The sequence below is a fragment of the Anthonomus grandis genome, chromosome 10 (assembly GCF_022605725.1).
Source record: "Anthonomus grandis grandis chromosome 10, icAntGran1.3, whole genome shotgun sequence".
In the NCBI taxonomy this organism is placed as follows: Eukaryota; Metazoa; Arthropoda; class Insecta; order Coleoptera; family Curculionidae; genus Anthonomus; species Anthonomus grandis.
In genome coordinates, this window is record NC_065555.1 from 8,289,850 (window position 1) to 8,309,420 (window position 19,571).

Here is a 19,571-nt window from a genome sequence, read left to right on the forward strand (position 1 = left end):
TTTTAATTTAAAACGTGCAACAATGAAATTAATGCTTCGGATCTCTTATCAGCTTTGAACTTTGCTGTTTTCTACTTCTATACAAGACATATATTTTATCTTTACACTTATGCCACCAATTTGACCAAAAAAGAGCCCATATATAGACTATAGAGCATGCTGGTTCAATGATGTTCATTTACGGATTGATGTTGATCTGTTTGGCATGGCTTTAAATAATTTCAAGTCAGTTATTTCAGAGAGAATTAGATTGCTAGCTATTTAAATATTTATTGTATTACTTACTATTAGTTTTATATTGCACCAGTTTAGTACTTTAATAATTGCCTCATGATTTAGGAATTTTTTCTTGTTAGACAACAACACTTTAAACGTGAATTAGATTTTTAAAAAATTCACGGCTACATTTTTTATACAAATTAAAAAACAATTAAAAGAACTTCAGAAATTAATCATATAAAAAAGTAAAAAAAAGAGTTATCCAATTTTCAACAATATCTTACGCGAGAACTTACCTGCCGACTCTTGTATATTCTGCTTAATTAACAGATATATACTTCAGTCAAGATATTACTGTGCAAGTGCTTATTGTTCAAGTTTAATGGTAAGAGTTTTACTGCATAACTCGTCGAAATTTACAGCATATATTTTTATTGATATGGCCCGATTAATTACTCTTTAATCAGATTTTATTAGAAAATCTATGGCATCAGAATATTAATAATATTAATAATGATCTTTAACTTAAGTCATCGCTACAATATCTAAAAGTAACATTTTATGTTCTTTTTATTGATAGTGTCAAGAAGTTTCGGAAGTGGTTTCGTTAAGTCAGATGTAACTTATATTGCAAGAAGATTGGTATTTTAAGATAATTCTACATGCATTAGAATTTTTTGTAGCCTAGTGCCACCGTGAATGAATTCTGTCAGAGTCACATTAAATATTTAGGATAAAATGAACAAATTAAGCGTTATTATCGCAAAGTATCACTAAAGCTTTGTCTTCGTTGTGTTCGATCAGGGCAAGAGCCTAAGCCGCTAATCACTTTTACTTAAAATTATCTATTCGTACCTTAAATCAGAAAGCGAGATATCGTATAAGTGCCTTATCCGGTTTTACGACGTCCGTTTCGGCTCGCAAAAATACATTTATGCATCGACTTCCATTTAAGCTTGTAGTCTTCCGTGACTATCCCGTGTTGTAGCTTTTTGCTGCACAGGATAATGCAGCTCCGTATATACCCATGCTCACCGGTTACATGAGGGCTATTCTAATTAGAAATTATGGAAAACACGGTTTTAACGTTCTAATTAAAAATAATGGAAAAAAGTAAATTGTATGAGAATATCTAAGCTGGATGGTGTTGGTGCTAAATTTTTCAACTTAACTCAAACCACAATGAAATATTAACACATTTATTTTACCACCAAAAAATATTTTTGTTAATTTTTACTTTCAAGAGTATCAAAGTACTTTCGACTAATAAATAGCCATCATACCTAAAAGGGGTTAAGAATATAATTTAAGAAAAATTAACAAAATACTAAACTTACGGGTCGAAATTTATAACAAAACAACTAACACTGTTTAAACAAATTTAGGTCATAATTTAAAATTAATAAACCTAAATAATTTAGTAATAAAACCAGTATTATATTTATTAATTTTAACTTAATTATTTGTTAAAAAAATTTGATTAAAGGATAGAATCATATTAAGTTAATGGTTTTTAAGTCAAAAGAAACATTATTGGAAATTGTAAAGGTTATTCTATATTAAGAATAGGATTTATCAAAATATATTCTTAAATATATTTGGCCACAAAAACCTATCATATTTAATAAAATATGCCAATAAATAAATATATTTATTATAATAATTAATAAAACATAATTATTATAGGATTTGTATTTAAATAATTAATATCAAAACATATAATCATCAATAGCTTAAATTAAACGTATATTAATAAAATTTTCTCGTTTGGGTGTTGTATATAACCCGGGATATTATTAGTCGACTTTTATTAGAAATTTGCAATTTTGTTTTTATGATTCATAATTTAATTAAGGTTAAATTTATGAAAACAATAAAAATATATGAGGTTTTTATTTACGCTAGCAGAAAGGCTATCACAGTTGTCGACACGTTAAATGAGTTGTGCTTAAAATAATTTTGAAAATAAACCTCTACATTTTCTAAAATACTTACAAAAAAAGTTTTTCGGACAATAATAATTACCAATTATCTAGTTTTTCTAGAATAATAATAGCTGTATAAAACTATACATAATATATTGCGATATGTCTGCTACAGTATACTAGGGCAGAGAAGATACGCTTATATAATACATGTTACGCTTATATTATTTAATTAAATACTATTGTTAAATACTATACATGATTGGTCAATTTCTTGCAATATAGCGCCATTACCGTTCTTCTTTTTAGCTTGTGACTTGAGATTTGTTTGTTATTCAAGTTAATATATTCATTTTCGCACATTTAAAACTTGAGTTGGTCAACCGAATATATATTATAAGTATTTATAGTTGTATATTATAGTCTTTTTGCGAAATTTTATAAATATTCTGCCCACATAAATCAACACAGTCTCCAGACTAAATAATAAGTAAGTCAGCAGTTCAATCTATCTCTTTTTCGCAAATTTAAAAGCCACTAATAAAAAATAAACGTATGACAATTAATATTCCTATTCCTATAGTGTCTCTTTTGATTTGGTGTAGGGGTAAAACTTAAACTTTAAAATGTTTCTTCTTGGGAAAATCTAAGTTCCAATTTTAGGAGACCGTGAACGGAAAAGTAAGAAGATTAAGTTTAAAATGATCTGGACAGTGACTTAGATTCCGAATGTTTAACATTGTGATAGCAAGTGAGGAAGTAGAAAATGCTGGAAACCATAGTGTTAAAGCATACATTCCTTAGTGAAGATGCAAAATGGAGTTGTTTACAGGAACATTTATGAGAGGTCTCAGAGTTTAAAAGCGAAAATCCTGCTTTGGAAAAACCAGTTTTTTAACCGGTATTCCATATTATTATTATACGGGTACTTACTTACCAGTACTATTAAATTTTGGTGAAAAATGAAAAAAGTTGTGTCAAGAAATTAAATGAGTTTTAGGTAAAATTTACACTTTTTAGTTTCCACTTTACCAAGGTAAGCATTTGATTAAAAATATAAAATTTTGCTTAGGTTCCCAGTTATCTTGCGCAGAAAGATGTATAGAAAATTAAGCGCTATTCAAATTATTTATTTCATGAAGAAAAAGTTATTTTTTGTAGAGCAGCTCTTTGTTTAGACAATTTAAGTGTGTCTTTCTAATGTTATACAGGGTGATTCTTAACCTATACGGATAAAGTTGGGACATAATTGCCAACGATAAATAATGACTAATAATGAAAAAAAAGGTTATTAAAATATTTTATTTACAGAAATAACAAAATCTTTGAAACAAAAACAAAAAAACATAAATTGTATAAAATATGAAATGTGCATTTAATTATCATAGTAACTGTTCGAAGTTCCTTCCATGATTTTCAATACATAATTGAACTCATCTAATCCACGAGTTGAGTACGCATGAACTAAGCCCGGGTGTAGTCGAATTTTCTTGGAGGCAGCATGTATTCAATTTCTTAACTCTTGTTCACGGTCAACTTTGGTTACATACACCATAGTTTTTAGGTGATCCCAAAAATAAAAGTCAAACGTAGTAAGGTCGGGTGATCGAGGAGCCCATTCAATTGAACCAGCTATCCATCGTTCGAGAAATATTTGATCCAAATGCTCTCGCTCTAGTTACGCAAAATGTGGTTGTGGCTTGTTAAAGAATGTTCTTAGTTTTATTAATTTAGGCATTTCTTAGTATAAAAATGCTTATATTTTTGCGCTGCACATGTACTAACATTTGTCATATTAAATCCAGATTTTTATGTATCAAAATGGACTAGAAAAAATTGATCCGAGATTTTAAAAAATAATAAATCGGACAACAAATCTCTTTATTCCTGCATAATTTTGCTTAATCCACATTTTTTTACACTTATGATTTTGTCTCATTCGTATTGACAGAATTTGAAATATTAAAGTTATAAAGCAAATATTTAAAATTATTATTTGGCTTATTTGGAGTTCTAAACAGCTCTATAAAACAACAAGAATGGCTTCATCCATTACGACACAGAAGTAATTATAATAAATAAATTTTATCAATATAGTATAGATATTCAACGTAAGACTAGTAATGTTAAATTGTCTGATTACACAAATTTAATCAACGAGATTAGAGTTTGGAAAATCATCTAATAATTATAAATTATTGTCAATATAAATAGATAGATATAAAGGTATATATTGCGGCAATCGAATAATAATCTATTTTTTATAAGAGTTTATTTAAATAACTGTTAATGAAATTATTCTATTACAAAGTATGAACCATTTGAGCTATATAGAACTATTTGATTGCAGCTATAAAGAACTACTGCTCTTAAGTGTTTCCATATATCCCATACTGAATTTAAGCCACGTTGCCAGTGTGGAAGCTCTAGCGCAATAACCTTACGATTACGCGCGATAATCTGATATATTTGCGTGTACTCTGTAAATATATTTATCTCTTAATAAAATAAAATATTTTTTTTGTATTAAAGGGCTTTAAATTAATTTTTAATATGTAAAATAAACATGAATTTTTGATGTCGGAACCACAAAAAATATAATTTTTAAAATTAGCTGCGCAGATGTTTTCAGAATGTTTTCACAGTATAGACTCTAAATAAGAGTATAACGTTTTCGTCTTATAGAAATCGAATTTCAGACATGAAAACTATTATTTTGTAATTCACGTAATAGCGAAACAGCATGGCGTGACGGTGAGAATAATAAAAATTCACGTGCAATTTTGTGTGCGCCAGCATTTCGTGCAATGCCCAATCGAGCCCATGTAATGAATACTAAAGGTAAAATAGACTGGTTTATAATAGAATCTAATCATTTTAGAGCTGTTAAAAATAATAATATTTCATTTGGAAAGTGCTCAGTTTGTAAAAATAAAATCCACGAGAATAAAAATAAAACAAATATATGTCATTTTAAATTTATTATTTACAATAGTTTATAATTTACAATATTTATTTTGTTTCCTTTTTTGTTGCTTTATCTTGAGGATGTATTACTTAAAAGTGCCTCTTGCAGAGGTACTTTTGAGAAACCGTTTTTATAATCGAGATGCACTCCTATTAGCTAAGTTCACTTACACCAATTGTTTCGTAATTTTTGATATTGGCAGTTAAACGTTTTGAAGTTGAATTTGAATTTGAATATTTACCAAAACTAATTGATAAATACAATTTTAAAGCAGCGGGCAATTTCTATACAAATAAGATTCATGGTGTTTTTATATTATAAATAAATCTTATTATATTAAATAAATATTGATTACTTTTTATCAATTTATAGTTCTTTGAGTAGTAGCTCAGGAGAGGAGTATTTGAACTAAAGGAAAGTATTATCAAGGAAGAAAAACTTTTCTTTTAGTCAAATCAGCAGTCTTAAGCTGCGTACTCACTTAGTCAATAATTTCGATTGACCATAATTTGAAAGAACTCAACATGTCTACACAGAACAATGTTTTCGACAGTCGAAACTAAAATGTTTGATGAAGATGACGCTACCAGTGCTTATGTTTCGTTGATTGTACATACCGAATGTAAACATCGGTATAACTAGTATAATTAGTATAATTTAGTATCATCGCGTCATAGAAAATGTTAGTGTGACTACATTTTCAAAGTAGAAATCGGTACATTAATAGTAATCTGAAAACAGATATAGCTTAGTAGCTTTCCTATATTAAATAAATATAAATTTAAAATAGGAAAGATGTAGCATAACGTCATAGTCGGTCACAAATCTAGACGATTAACAATGTTATAGGAATAACAGTTTTTTTTTTCTAATGCAGAATTTGAGTATCTATTGTAATGGTTGCACCAAATTTTTGTAAACGATATACTAACTTTACATCATTTCTCCAAAAGAGCGCGAGAAGTCTAAAAACAAAGTTAACAACAAAGTTAAAAGTCTCCAGAAGAGACTTTTAACTTTGTTGTAATACTTCTTGTTTTTCTTTATTAAATTCCTGGATAATTTCCATCAAAGCATTATACCTCAGGTGTTTACTATCCTATAGTTTTGTAGTAGCTCTAGGTTTTACTTAATCTCCTTGTCAGTATCAAAGATCACATGCTAACATGCCTATGCTTAGGACTCGATTTTACTACCCTTCTATTTTGCCACCAGTACTTAAAAAACTACTCCCGAGGCTGATCGATATATTTTCTCGATTTTTTAACACAATTTTTATTGTGAAATATAAAATCAAGTAAATATTTAATAATGTTGGTACTGTATTCAAAACAGTCATACCCAGAAATTCTTCAAACAGGTTTAGATCATTTCATTTGGTATATTAATCTATCTCATTTTGATAGATGCTAGTTGGAATTTATTATATTATAGGTTTGAAAATATTTTTAAATTTTGAGATATTGGGAAATGATGAAGCAGGACCATGTTAGCTGTAGGCTACGGATAGAAAGAATAGGCAACTCTCCTAGGACTTAGACCTAGATAGTTCTCTTGAGGCCTTCAATTCTCTGACGACATGCAAAATATCCGGAATACTAATATAAGTTTTACACGAATTATTTTATTTACTTATGTGACATTATTTTGCCTTAAGAAAGGAGTTAATAGTCACACAATCAATCATGGATGCAAGAGGCAGAATATTAGGACCATTATTTTCAAAAGGAATAATTTCATTTACAACACATTTTGATTTTCTTTAGTTTCAACTAGTTCTTACTTTATATACCTTATAAGTATTCGGGCGACGATGATTAATTCAGAAGAAAAGTCTTTAAATTTTTAGTTATGATTAATATATTCAGTTATTATTAACTTTATCACCATAAATATGCTGTAAAAGATAATATGTTATTTAATTAAACCTACAAACCTAGATTAATGTCCTCTTATTTATCCTATTTTATCCTTTACTTAGTTTAATTTTTTAATCAAGTTGTTATAATAATAATATGATATTCATTTTATTTGCAGGAACAATAATGAAGCACTCAGTAAAAGTAGCAAACCAGAATCAACAGTTTAAAGTTTAATGGATCGTTGAAGCTTTTTAATCAAATTATAAGGTACGTATTAGCAAGAAAGTTAGTGATAGAAATATTTCGCTTCTATTTTTATTTCTTTAATTAAAATTAAAAGTATAATTAATTTAATTTTTTATATTTTGAAAGACGTCTTTCGGTATCAAAATTTCCTTGCAGGTATTAAGGTATTAAGTATGATTAATCGAAATTTATAGCTACTCCTGATTTAGAATGATTCTTTAGATAACTTTAAATTGTGTTGTGATTGTCAGTTGTTAAAAGGAAATTGCTACCTCCCATTGATTTCGGCGCTATTAAAAAAACATTTTCTCGAGAAATTGAAATGTAGGGACAAAATTATAACACCATAGTTAAAAAGTAGAATGATTGCAAAAAAAAATTTGAAAAAAAAAATTGATCGTTATTAGTTTGGGAATTATAGCAAAAAGACCAATTTTTGATAACTATGGAAAAAAGGCAATATTTTAAAAAGGTCCGCTATCAAAGAGTTTTTTTTTACTTATATTATATATTTTTATTTCACAGTTCTATTTACCTCTCCTTTGTTATTCTGATATCATGTAACTATTTAAAAAAACTGATTTTCTTTTCTAAACTCTCTATAGACTTCCTTCTTTTCTGTCCATTTGTACTACCGCGATCCGTAACGTTATTCCGACAACAGCAAAAACAGCAAAAACCGAAGTGTGTGGTGGAAAGCTGTCGTATTGCAGCGTCGGTTTGAATATCTGCTGGAGTTTGATTTTTGGAACGATGGTTCGTCGATTGACGTCCGTAACTAATCGTGTGTGAGGATTTTCGTCAGAATTGGCGGTTAGTTTACAAGAGTGGAGAGTTGACTTTTGATCGACTCATAAGTAACTTAACTAAAAAATTTCAAAAAAAATAAGGATCCGCAAAGGTAAAGATATTTATAAGTCAGATTTTTGGTATTTTCATTACTAAGAGTTTTAAGTCAATTTACTCAAATATATTTGTATAATGCGGATATAAACAAAATATAAAAAAGCGGAAAATAATAAATGTAGTTAAAAACTGTGCTTGATGAGATGTTCAAAAAAGTGTCTAATAAATTATGTTAAAAATCAATTAGTTATGGCTGGTAAAAATATAGTTTATAGATTAAAATTATTATATCTCCTGAAACGGCCATTTAAATAGAAAAACTGATAAGTGATATTTTATTTGAAGTTCAAATCGTCAATGTGACAAAATATTCTAAAGTTGTTTTACAAGATTCCAGTGTACAAAATGTTCATACAAAACCTAAAATAATAACAATTTAACAAGTATGACTCATCTAGATTGTTAAATTTATGAATATTTTGGAGACCACTGTTTTTCGGCTCTAAATTTGTTGCCAAAAATACTAGGTATAGTTTATACTATATGTACCATAAGACTTATTATTTGTTTTTAAATAAAACTACCTAATTATCAAAAAAATATATATTTACTAGTAAAAATATCGCAGCAAAATTAAAGGTAAGGATTAAAGATTTCTACTATAAGACGACGTGCTCCTAAGAAATATTTTTTTAAAAGCAAACACAAAAAGCAATAAATACTAACTTTTTTTCTTTTTTCGAAAGTGAGTAATTTGTGGCAACATATGTGACTCTAAAATTCAATTTTCGCGATAAGTGAACCTGCATTAAACATACTTTATATACTTATGTTTTATTGAATGAAATCTAATAATCACGTTATTCTGTTATGGAAACTCTTTCTCAACATAATATTAAAATGTTTAAATAAAACAGCTAATTGATAGAGCTTTTTCCTTAAAAAAAATATATTTTCTCTTAATGAGTTTTCTTTACAAAAGCCGCTTTAACAAAATAAATCGGGAGCCGAACAAAGCTAAGAATGGAACAAAAGAAACATTACTAATTACAACTGGGAACTGATGAGAATAATATGAAAATCAGAGGAAGTTTTTTTCTTTGTTTCGTGGCTGTAACGAATCTAAGGCTACAAATTAGGAAAGAAATATTTACCATTAAAAATATTACTCAAGCAATAATTTATGACACTTTTTCTTTTTGAAAATAATTATTTTGAATCGGCGTTCTGCGTATGCTTAGACGTAAATTACGTGCCTGTCGTGATTGTTACTTTATAAAAAAATATTTAATTAAAGTAATATTTTTTATGGGTGTCATGTAATCGAAAAAGCTACATGTATATATTTGATTTCAATTCTATGCATAAAATAACAATTAGTTTCGACCCAATTAAAGTTAAAACAGCTCGAAAAATAGGTATGGCCGAGTAAATATTTTAAAATATCAAATTCACTAAACATTTTAGCATTTTAATTTATTCGTAAAATTTAATTAAACTAAAGTTAGCTTGTAGCTGTTTTTGTTAATGATAAATAAACAATTTCAATTTAAACATTTTGTGCATACTCTGACATGCTATAGAAACTGTACAACAATATAATTTACTAGGGCCAATGTAATCCAATGTGTAGATAAATGGGAACCTTTTAGAAAAAAAAAATATTGTGGTGTTTACACTATGTCCCTGTATAAGAAGTAAAAATACCAAAGTATTTGAAAATCAGTTACTGCATCGACGGTAAAGTATACAGTTTTAGATTATGATTTTTAGGTGGTGCCTCGGGCGCCTTTATAAGGTATCTTGTAAAGTTGACCGCTACATTTTAATTTTGTGTCTACTATCATACGAAAATGTTAAGTATTCTCAACATTTTTTATAACCTTGATCGATTAACATCTGTTATAGAAACGAAAATTACTTGCTCAGTACTTTTAATTATGTATTACTACTTCTAATTATTATAGTATTTATTACTTGTCCTGGGCATAGTTTTCAAATATAAGAATAGTGTCATATGCTTAAGAAAGTGCACTACTATTGATGGTTTAAGGATAAAAGGAAATATTTATTTAAAAGAAAAAGTAATGATCTTACCACTATACCTTGGAAAAATCAAATTTATACATTGTTAATATACTTTAAAAAGCTTTTCACCATTTTCTTTCTTTCTCGCACATAGCCTTTGAAGAACTTCAGCCTTATGCCCCTAATTCTTTGTCGTTTAAGACTATGAAGTGTATCTGAACGAAGCACAGTGTCAAAGCCCTTCGCTAGATCCGCAAACCGCGACACACGGTTATCTCAGTTCTAATATGTATACATTTTTCATTATACTAATCAATGGAAATTGGAAATATTTAGGAGCAAGTAGAGAACTAAAAGATTTAATGAAATAGAAGCTAAAGATATTAAAAAATTAAAAAAAAATTGATTTAAGAAAGATTTAGGTATCTCCATTAAAATACATAAAATGTTGTAGTACCTAGACATCTCTTGTAATTTTTGTTAATCAGTGGAAACTAAATTATTAAGTGACGATAATTTCTTATACACTCTTTTAAAAAAGCATCAAGAGAGGTGCTCTACATATACGAACTTATAATATAATGTTTTTTTTTCTTTGGGGAGAAATATATTTGCTTTGTTAGAAAGACACATATTATATCTTATAATATAACCGGATGTTCGGAGGGTTCAAAGTTTATTTTGTTTTGTCTAATGTTTATTTAATCAAATAGCATGAACTCCAAACATCTATGTGAACTGGAAGAAAAAAATAGAGATATTGAAACATGGAAAATAATTGCAGAGTTAAAATAAAATGCTTTGTTTGAGGCTTAAATAAAATTAAATAAGATTACTTTCATCGTTCAACCCTTTTTTAAATACGCCTAGTTTTAAAAGTTAGTTCTATTAAATGCCTGATTGATTCTATCATTCAATTCTTTTATAGTCTCTGTTGTATATACAAGCTTATTTGCAGCCCTTTTTCTCCAAAAAATCGAGAGGAGTTAAGTCATGCGATCGAGGAGGCCAAGGGAAGATTTCGCCTCTGCCAATCCAACCCTTCGAAAAACGGTCGTTCAAGTACTAACAGCTAAGGTCCAATGCTGTAGACAACCATCTTGTCGAAAGACTATTGGCCTTTCTCGTCAAGAGTCCAGCTTCCTTTAGATAATCGGGGATATCATTTTGCCGGAACTATAAATAGTTAGTTCTATCTAAATACTCCATATATATAATAATGGAGCCCAATAAAAGTCCAGTTCAGTGATCTATTAGAATCTTTGATGTGTCGCACATGCCGCACTGAATAGTCCGTGCGCCTATGTCGTATTTATTATCGCATGATATACCTGTTTAAATGCCTAAATGTTATATAATTTATCTATGAAATCATTTTCAATATACGTAAAATCCCATGTTTTACACAATTTTTTATTTTTCTTTTGAAAATGTTTAGAAAGAAAATAATATCAAAAAATTGACCGCGGACTAAAATCGAAGCGTCTTACAAAACATTTTAAACACTCCCAGTACTCACAGACTTCTCACCTCTTTTTAGCCAGTCTATTAAACAAAGATAAAACAACTGCGTTCTGGCGATTCCTACTTTAGGCTGTGCAAGTGATTGTCTATCTCTCTCTATCCCACTGATTTTGAGGATTACGGGGCCGTACCCAGATAAATTTTTGGGCTGTTTTTGTATAACTTTTGTCGTGTTTTTAAAGAGATCTTTAAGGATGAGTCTATCACCTTTATTAGTTACTCAAACTATAGACAGAGAGATGGTTTTTAAAGTAAAAGTTTATTTAAAAAAAAAATACTTCCACTTTTCTTACTGATATAGGTACTAAATATAGAATTGGGGTTTTCATGAGTAAGTTATTATAATAATATATCATAATATATATAAATTAAAAAAAACGATAATAAAGGACATTGAATGTGGCAGCCAAAATCCCCGTTAGTAATAACCACCAAATAAAAATAAATCTCAATACCCAAAAAAAGGAAATATATAAAATTTTAAGACAAACCAAAACATTTTACCCTTTTGTGTCCAAAAGTAAATCTTTAATGCCTTAATCCAGAGAAAAAATGGGCCTAAGTAATTTGTACCACCTATTCTCTCATCATTTATTATAAACACCCCACTGATGGCGCTAAAACTAAACTTTAAATTAAAATTTTTGATTAAACTGATTTTACGTACTTAAGTCTTATATATTATCTTGCTATTGACTATCCTGAATTTCTAACATTATAAAACTAAGCCCAGAAAAAATTTTAATGCCGGACCTGTGCAAGTTTTCACGCTTGAGTGGCTGGTTTTAAGATCAGACGTCTAACAAAATAGTACGTGGGCGTCTGTAGTCAAATTTTACAAATCAAATGTATAAATAAAAAAATAAAAATTGTAAACATTTATTTATTTAATGGAATGATTAAACATCACTTGGAGTATTACTTTATGACCCTTTCCACATACAATTTTGTGATTTAAACATGCATCCTATGTGACAATACAAGCAACACCGGCACACGACTATTCGAGGCACATCAAAGATTCTAATAGATCTCTGAACTGGACTTTAATACCCTCCTTCAAAAATATACAGAATACTTAAAAAAAAATGGTCTTAATCGTCCATGTTCAACAAAAAGCGGTAAAACTGAATTGTTCTTGTAAGCCCTGCATCCCCATCCCATAAAAAAATACTTTCCATCTAGAAAGGCCAAGCTCTTTATAGCTACTTTTTTATGCTTACTGTAGGATTCACCATAAAAAGTTCCAGTATTTACTTATCAATTTCTACATTATCAGAATTCACACTACGTACTGTATTATTGCCAACGTCGACTTTACTAGGCAGACGAAACGTGTTTTGAACCACCCTGCAGTTTGGTAATCTCTGATCTGGCTTCTATATATACGCCGCGCCAAAGCTCTATTATTGTCAGCTTGTCTATGCACGAAGACAATGTCGCTGTATTTTTCATTGATGTATGCCAATTTCACAATAGTATCCGAGAAAATGAAAAGGAGCTCGATTTAAAGAACGGTAGATGCGCTTAACTCGAAGTTCATGAATGGTGATCATAATTAGTCACGGGAGCAGATGTTTAGCAACTAGATTTATATTATGAGGTTATATAAAGAGGTTTGGCAAAGCAGGTAGTGTTGGTAGGGAAACGTGGTCCACTGTAAAGAAATTAGGAAATAAGGTCTGTTCGTCTAGCGCAATTACTACTTCACCTTATTCCTATCACCTGATTCCTCTTTACTTAATAAATAAAATAACTGGTTAAAGGTTACACCTTTATACTGCTGTGATGAAAACCTATACATGTTATTTTTTACGCTCATCGTATTTGCAGAACTTTGCAGTACAATAAATTAATGTATTCAGATCTGCCAGAATCCACCTTAATCCATCTTGAGAATTTAGTTGACAAGTAATTAAAAAATGGCCAAGCTATCTGAAGGTGGTAATTAATATTCCATTGCATAAAGAATGTAATGTAGATCAAGTTTCGAACTATCGGCACTCCTTCCCACGTTATTTAAGTTTATTAAAGGATTGGTTAAAGAAACCTTCTTTTTTTTTGTTGTGTGAATATAAAACACTCATAATCAATTTGGATTTTTAAGTAACAAATGCACCAACGAGGCTATGTTTGCTTTTTCCAGTAAAGCATTTTCCTGTTTAAACAAGAATCAGTCGACAGCAACAATTTTCTGCCATTTCTCTAAAGCTTTTGATTGTATCAATTATAATATCTTAATTAATTAGTTGCAGCACTACGGGTTTAGAGCAAGACCTCTCGAATGAATTAAGTTATATCTCAATAACAGAAGTTAGCTTGTAATGACTTCTGTTGTTGAGATATAACTTGGTTTGATATGACAACGCGGTTTTTTAAGCCGATAAAATATGCAGTACCTCAAGGCTTCAACAAAGTTAAACTTGGAATCATTTCGATCAGTCTATTACGCCATTTTTGAGTCGCATCTCTGATACGCCCTTCTATCCATCACTGTATACGTTGAGCGAGTCAATATAGGCGTATTTATCAGCTGTCAAAAAAAGAGTTAGTTTTTCACTGAATTCTTCGAATTCTTTAAAAAATATAAAATATTAACTTTGACTTCTTTATTTATGAGCAAATTCAAAAATGGCGTAATAGACTGATCGAAATGTTTCCAAGTTTAACTTTGTTGAAGCCTTGAGGTACTGCATATTTTATCGGCTTAAAAAACCGCGTTGTCATATCAAACCAAGTTATATCTCAATAACAGAAGTTAGCTTGTAATGACTTCTGTTGTTGAGATATAACTTGGTTTGATATGACAACGCGGTTTTTTAAGCCGATAAAATATGCAGTACCTCAAGGCTTCAACAAAGTTAAACTTGGAAACATTTCGATCAGTCTATTACGCCATTTTTGAGTCGCATCTCTGATACGCCCTTCTATCCATCACTGTATACGTTGAGCGAGTCAATATAGGCGTATTTATCAGCTGTCAAAAAAAGAGTTAGTTTTTCACTGAATTCTTCAAATTCTTTAAAAAATATAAAATATTAACTTTGACTTCTTTATTTATGAGCAAATTCAAAAGGCCATCTCACAATTACCCACTTAGGAACTCTTTTTGCCTTGCATAGTCTTTTTGTCTACGCATATTTCTATTTTATGTTTTTTGTATATTCGCCATTATGTTTTGTATGTTTTTTATTACTTTACTAGCTTTGTCTACAAAATTTCAATTTTTTTTTGATAATAAACCATATAATTCATTATTTAAATCCGAACTGTTCTACTGCTAAAACATAATACTTGGCCAAGCGCATATTTAAGAAAATTTCACTAGTGCTTAACAAATGATGCCTAGCGCTAATTAGTTTTTGCTCCACTTTTGTGTAGCGGTTTTATTAAAGCTAATTTAGGAAATTATTAAAAAAAAGTTTCAGTAGAGTTCTTTATTAAAAAATGTAAGTGGCTTGACAAGATATTCAGAAAATTATTTAAAAGTATCCGTCTTTAGGGTCTATTCAGATTCGAAGCCTTTTCAACCAGTAAGAAGCTTATTATAATATTAATTTAATTTTCCCAAGTGGGATCAAAAAATAAAGTATTTGTAAGACTTGTAGATGTAAAGACCTAAGGTTGTTTTTTACAAACAATTCTTTTGATTATAAGTTTTTCAAAATGAGACACAAATAACTCCTCTGTTTTTCATCAGTTTTGTGACATTTATTTACCTACATATTTACACACTTACATAAGTATTAATGTATTATTTTTTTTTGTTTTATTTGTATTATTTATGAATATTATATTCCAAAGAACATTTGATCTATGTATAATCATAAATATACATAGGTAATCAATGTAGAATTCCTTAGTAACTACACTAAATACATCGTATTTCAATATCCTTTATTCTCCAAAATAAATTCTTTAACATATTATTAGTATATAAATTGTGTCTAGCATTAATACATTTTATTAAAACTGTTTTTTATTTATCTTTCTTTGTTTGAAGCATTGAAAAGAAAGATAATAGTATTCAAAGAAGTAGTCCATTTCCAATAAAAATAGTTTATATAGCTTTAATTTGACAAAAAATTCACTATTCGCTATCTCAGCTTTATCTGCTATACAGCCATACTCACTTAAGATTTTCTTATACGCTACAGCATCATAGTTATTAAGATATTAATATTAATATATTCAGTCTTTATACATGTATAAAATTTTGGAGAAAACTAGTAATTTTCCCACAAACTCCGAACATCAGTTGTTGGTGACCGATAGGTTTCTAGGATATTGACTTTTATTTTGATTATGATTTAAAACACATCAAAAATAATAATATTATCAATCATTATATTTATAACTTTAGCATCCTGACTATTATATTCTTCAAGTACAATACCAAGAGATTCTCTAGTAAAGTGTAAAAAAAACCTGAAGCTCAGCATAATGATGCGAGAGGCTCATATTATAATGGTAAATTAGGGAATGATTAGGTTTGATGAAACCTGATCTGAGGAATCACTAATCTTTTCTTAAGACCTTACAGAATACTACAGATGATTATTTCAGTTGAGATTAAACTTAAAATGCGTTAATTAAAAAAATAAATGACAAGGAACTATTGGATGAAGAATTGTCAGAAAATACGACTGCGGAACAGAATCTGCTGAAGAAATAATTTAATTGACATTGAAGTGATGATAATAGACAAATTAAAGAAAATGTTATTAATATCTTAATAAACCAGATAATCCGATAACTATGTATAAATTTAAAAATGCTATTGACGAGTCATCAGCCATTAAAACAGAATTAAGTAAAGCATATGTTCATAAGCTTCACAAAATACCAAATTTTTTTTTACCTTATAAAAAATCATAATATTTTCTAAGTAAAAACCCAATATTAAACAATCTTATTTCTTCTTAAACAGGTTCACGGTATATTAGATTTTTTTTATTAAAAAGCGTCCATAGGGAAAAAGAGAAAATATAGACCTATTAACTAAATTACACGAGTTCTTTTGTTCGCTTTATTATAGGGCCCAAATATTACCCTTAAAACCCTTAAAAAGGTGATGAGTATACATGTATTATTTTTTATTTGCCAACATTCTTTTTGTGTATCATTTCATGTCTTGAAACATATAATATGTGTATGTAGTAAGAAATAATTTTAGTTTATTCTTTCGAACTACTCATATAATATCACTGTATGTAGTACAATATAGTCAAATAGTCAAAATGCAAATCTGACATAATCACACAAAATAATTTTTGACTAAATTATTTAGTCAAAAACTATTTTTATTTTGTCAAATGGTTCTCAAGAAATATGAATAAATATAGATAAAAATAGGAGATTCGAAGATCTTCAAGGGAGCCAGGCTTTATGGCAAAGACTTCGGCTTTTAAATGACCCCATGAAAAAATCCAAAGGGATAAGATCGGGAGATCTAGCAGGCCATTACATCATAAATATCTCTCACTTGCAGAATCGTACACGACGATCAAAATCATCTCGTTCCATCTCAGGATGACCCAACACTGCAACTTCCACTGGATGCTTAACTTCATTTTCTCTAGTTTTGTACTAACCTTCTTTCTTGAAACGTCTTTATCAAATCATCATTTTATCCGGATCATAACCATTAAAAGCACATGCAGCTGATTTAGCAGACTTATTTTATTGATAATAAAGTCGCACTTAATTCTTGCTTGCAGTGTATAAACCATTGTTATCAATACTATTAATATCATTGGCACTAGATTAAACAAATACTTGGTTCTACTGATGTTATAAAATAACTTTATGGAAAATCTAACAAGGAACATATAGGAACATTCAACTGAGTAAATCTGCCTGACGTCGTAAAAACAAGACAAGATATCAGACAATTATATGCCAATTTCTCGAAAAGCTTGACAATTGAGTTGAAAACGCTTATAGGCCTAACCTAATAATATAATTTATATCTTGCTTGTTATTTCCAAAATTCAAAACAACTTTTATTAGTAGCTAGTACAATTAGCCCAGAGTATATTTCAGATATTGAAATGCTATAGCAAGAGATATTTTTATCATATAGAATCATAAAATCGTTATGGTGAGGTACTAACCCTGAAAAATGATTTGCAAAAAGATTGGCAATATAATTGTCAATTAAACACCAAAAACTCCTATAAAATGACCCTTTAAAGTTTGATTTGCTAATAAGGCATCCCAATTCAATTGTGATATAAGATTTATTATGGTTTCCCAATTGACAAAATTTAAAACCACAATCGAGCAGATTATTTTAGTCTACAGAAAAATATAGTGGAGGATATCTATCACAGAAACTAACAGCAAATATCTAAACAGATCTCTTATTTATTTAGGTATTTTCTTTTTACAATAACTCTTACATGTGTATCTTGTCACTGAATATTCAGCTATGTTATTCCTCATTCTTAACCATATGCCAGTACCATCTCATGAGATTAAGAATTACTCATAAATACATGAAAAGAATATCCATTTTAAATTCTGGTAAAAAAGATTTCTATGCGGAATGTCTATAGATGACGCTTATTGTACCTTAAATAAACTGTATTAAAATATATATATTTATGAGTATGTTAAGTTTTAAGATTAATTGTATCTTTCTTTACCTTTAATATGCTAGTATTAATAAATAGTATTTAGGATATTAAGCCACATCCATTTTAATATTCACCGTTAGATGGAATTAAAATGGAAATTAACTTTTTTGCAGCCTATGAAATGTTGAACTCAAAATTTAAAGAAATACATTTAAACTTGAGTTCTTGAAGATGAACTGCTTAGTGAAATTTAATAAATTTGTGGTTAATAAAATAAAGTGTTTTTATTTCGTTAAGTGTTGATGACTTAAAATAGAGAAGACTTTTTAAATTACCTATTTCTTAAATTTCCTGTGCAGAAAGCGCCTTTTCGTCTGATATAGATTACCTTATAGTTTCTAAGCTCGACCCACCTTATCTAAAAGTCCCAATACTTTTCAGGGCGCCTATCAGCGTTCCATAGAGCCCTTAACAAATTTATAGGATATGTGGTCATAGGCCAGATAACAGACAAAAAGGCTTTCTAGCAGAAACCTAAATACTTTTTTTTTAAACGAATTAAAATTTTTTATTTAAAATATTTGTCTTTTAAGTTATCGCGTCGTAATTCTGACGCATTAAGTTGTTTTCTATCACTTCCTGTTAAACAAAAAATTGCCGTAATTTTCTAACAACATTTTAAAGCTTGAAATTTTTTGACACCACATAAGAATTGAGCAGCTTATCATATAAATTTGATATTAAGTAATTTTTTCGTACGAATTAAATTATTAAAAAACCTACGTCTGTACTGTTTTCTCTGTCTGTCGGTACTGTATTCAAACAGTCTTGTATGCATTTAATTTGACATTTAAAGTTATGAAATGCTCATATATTATCTGACTTAGTTTCTTTCTGTGAGGCTAATTGCTGGTAGATTTCTTTAGAAAAGTCCACCATATCTGTAATGCAAGATACAATTTAAGTCTGATGCTTAGAACATTAAAAGGCATTTCAATGTTCTAAGGTCTAGAGTCTATAACTTAAACCTTAGGTTTAGGGTTATGTTATATTATCTTCTACATAGAACTATTATGTTTACAAGATCATTCTCCTACAATGTTTACAACTATTTAACTATTTATCTTGTATAACAATTAAACATAGTATCATTTTCGCTTTCCTTCGAAATTAGCTTGAACGTTTGAAAGGATAAAGGAGTAAATAGATCCGGCAACTAGGCATGCCTACGCTCAACGTTGCCAATTTAACCGTTAGGGATGAGATCTTTAAAAAAATATTAAATTACCGTAAACTGGGGCTACTTGCACACGTTTTCAGCACATTTCCCAATGTACCCCCGTACATTGTAACTGTGCAAAAATTACATTGT

General features: G+C 29.1%; 1 protein-coding gene across 2 annotated transcripts in view; it reads left to right on the forward strand.

Moving 5' to 3' along the window:
* The window catches only part of LOC126741272 (leucine-rich repeat and immunoglobulin-like domain-containing nogo receptor-interacting protein 1), a 266,837-nt gene that overhangs the window by 146,954 nt on the left and 100,312 nt on the right, over positions 1-19,571 (forward strand). For both annotated transcript variants that reach the window (XR_007662150.1, XM_050447655.1), the window contains exon 2: positions 7,150-7,241. The gene's annotated coding sequence lies outside the window, so the exon portion shown is untranslated. The remainder of the gene's footprint in view (positions 1-7,149; positions 7,242-19,571) is intronic.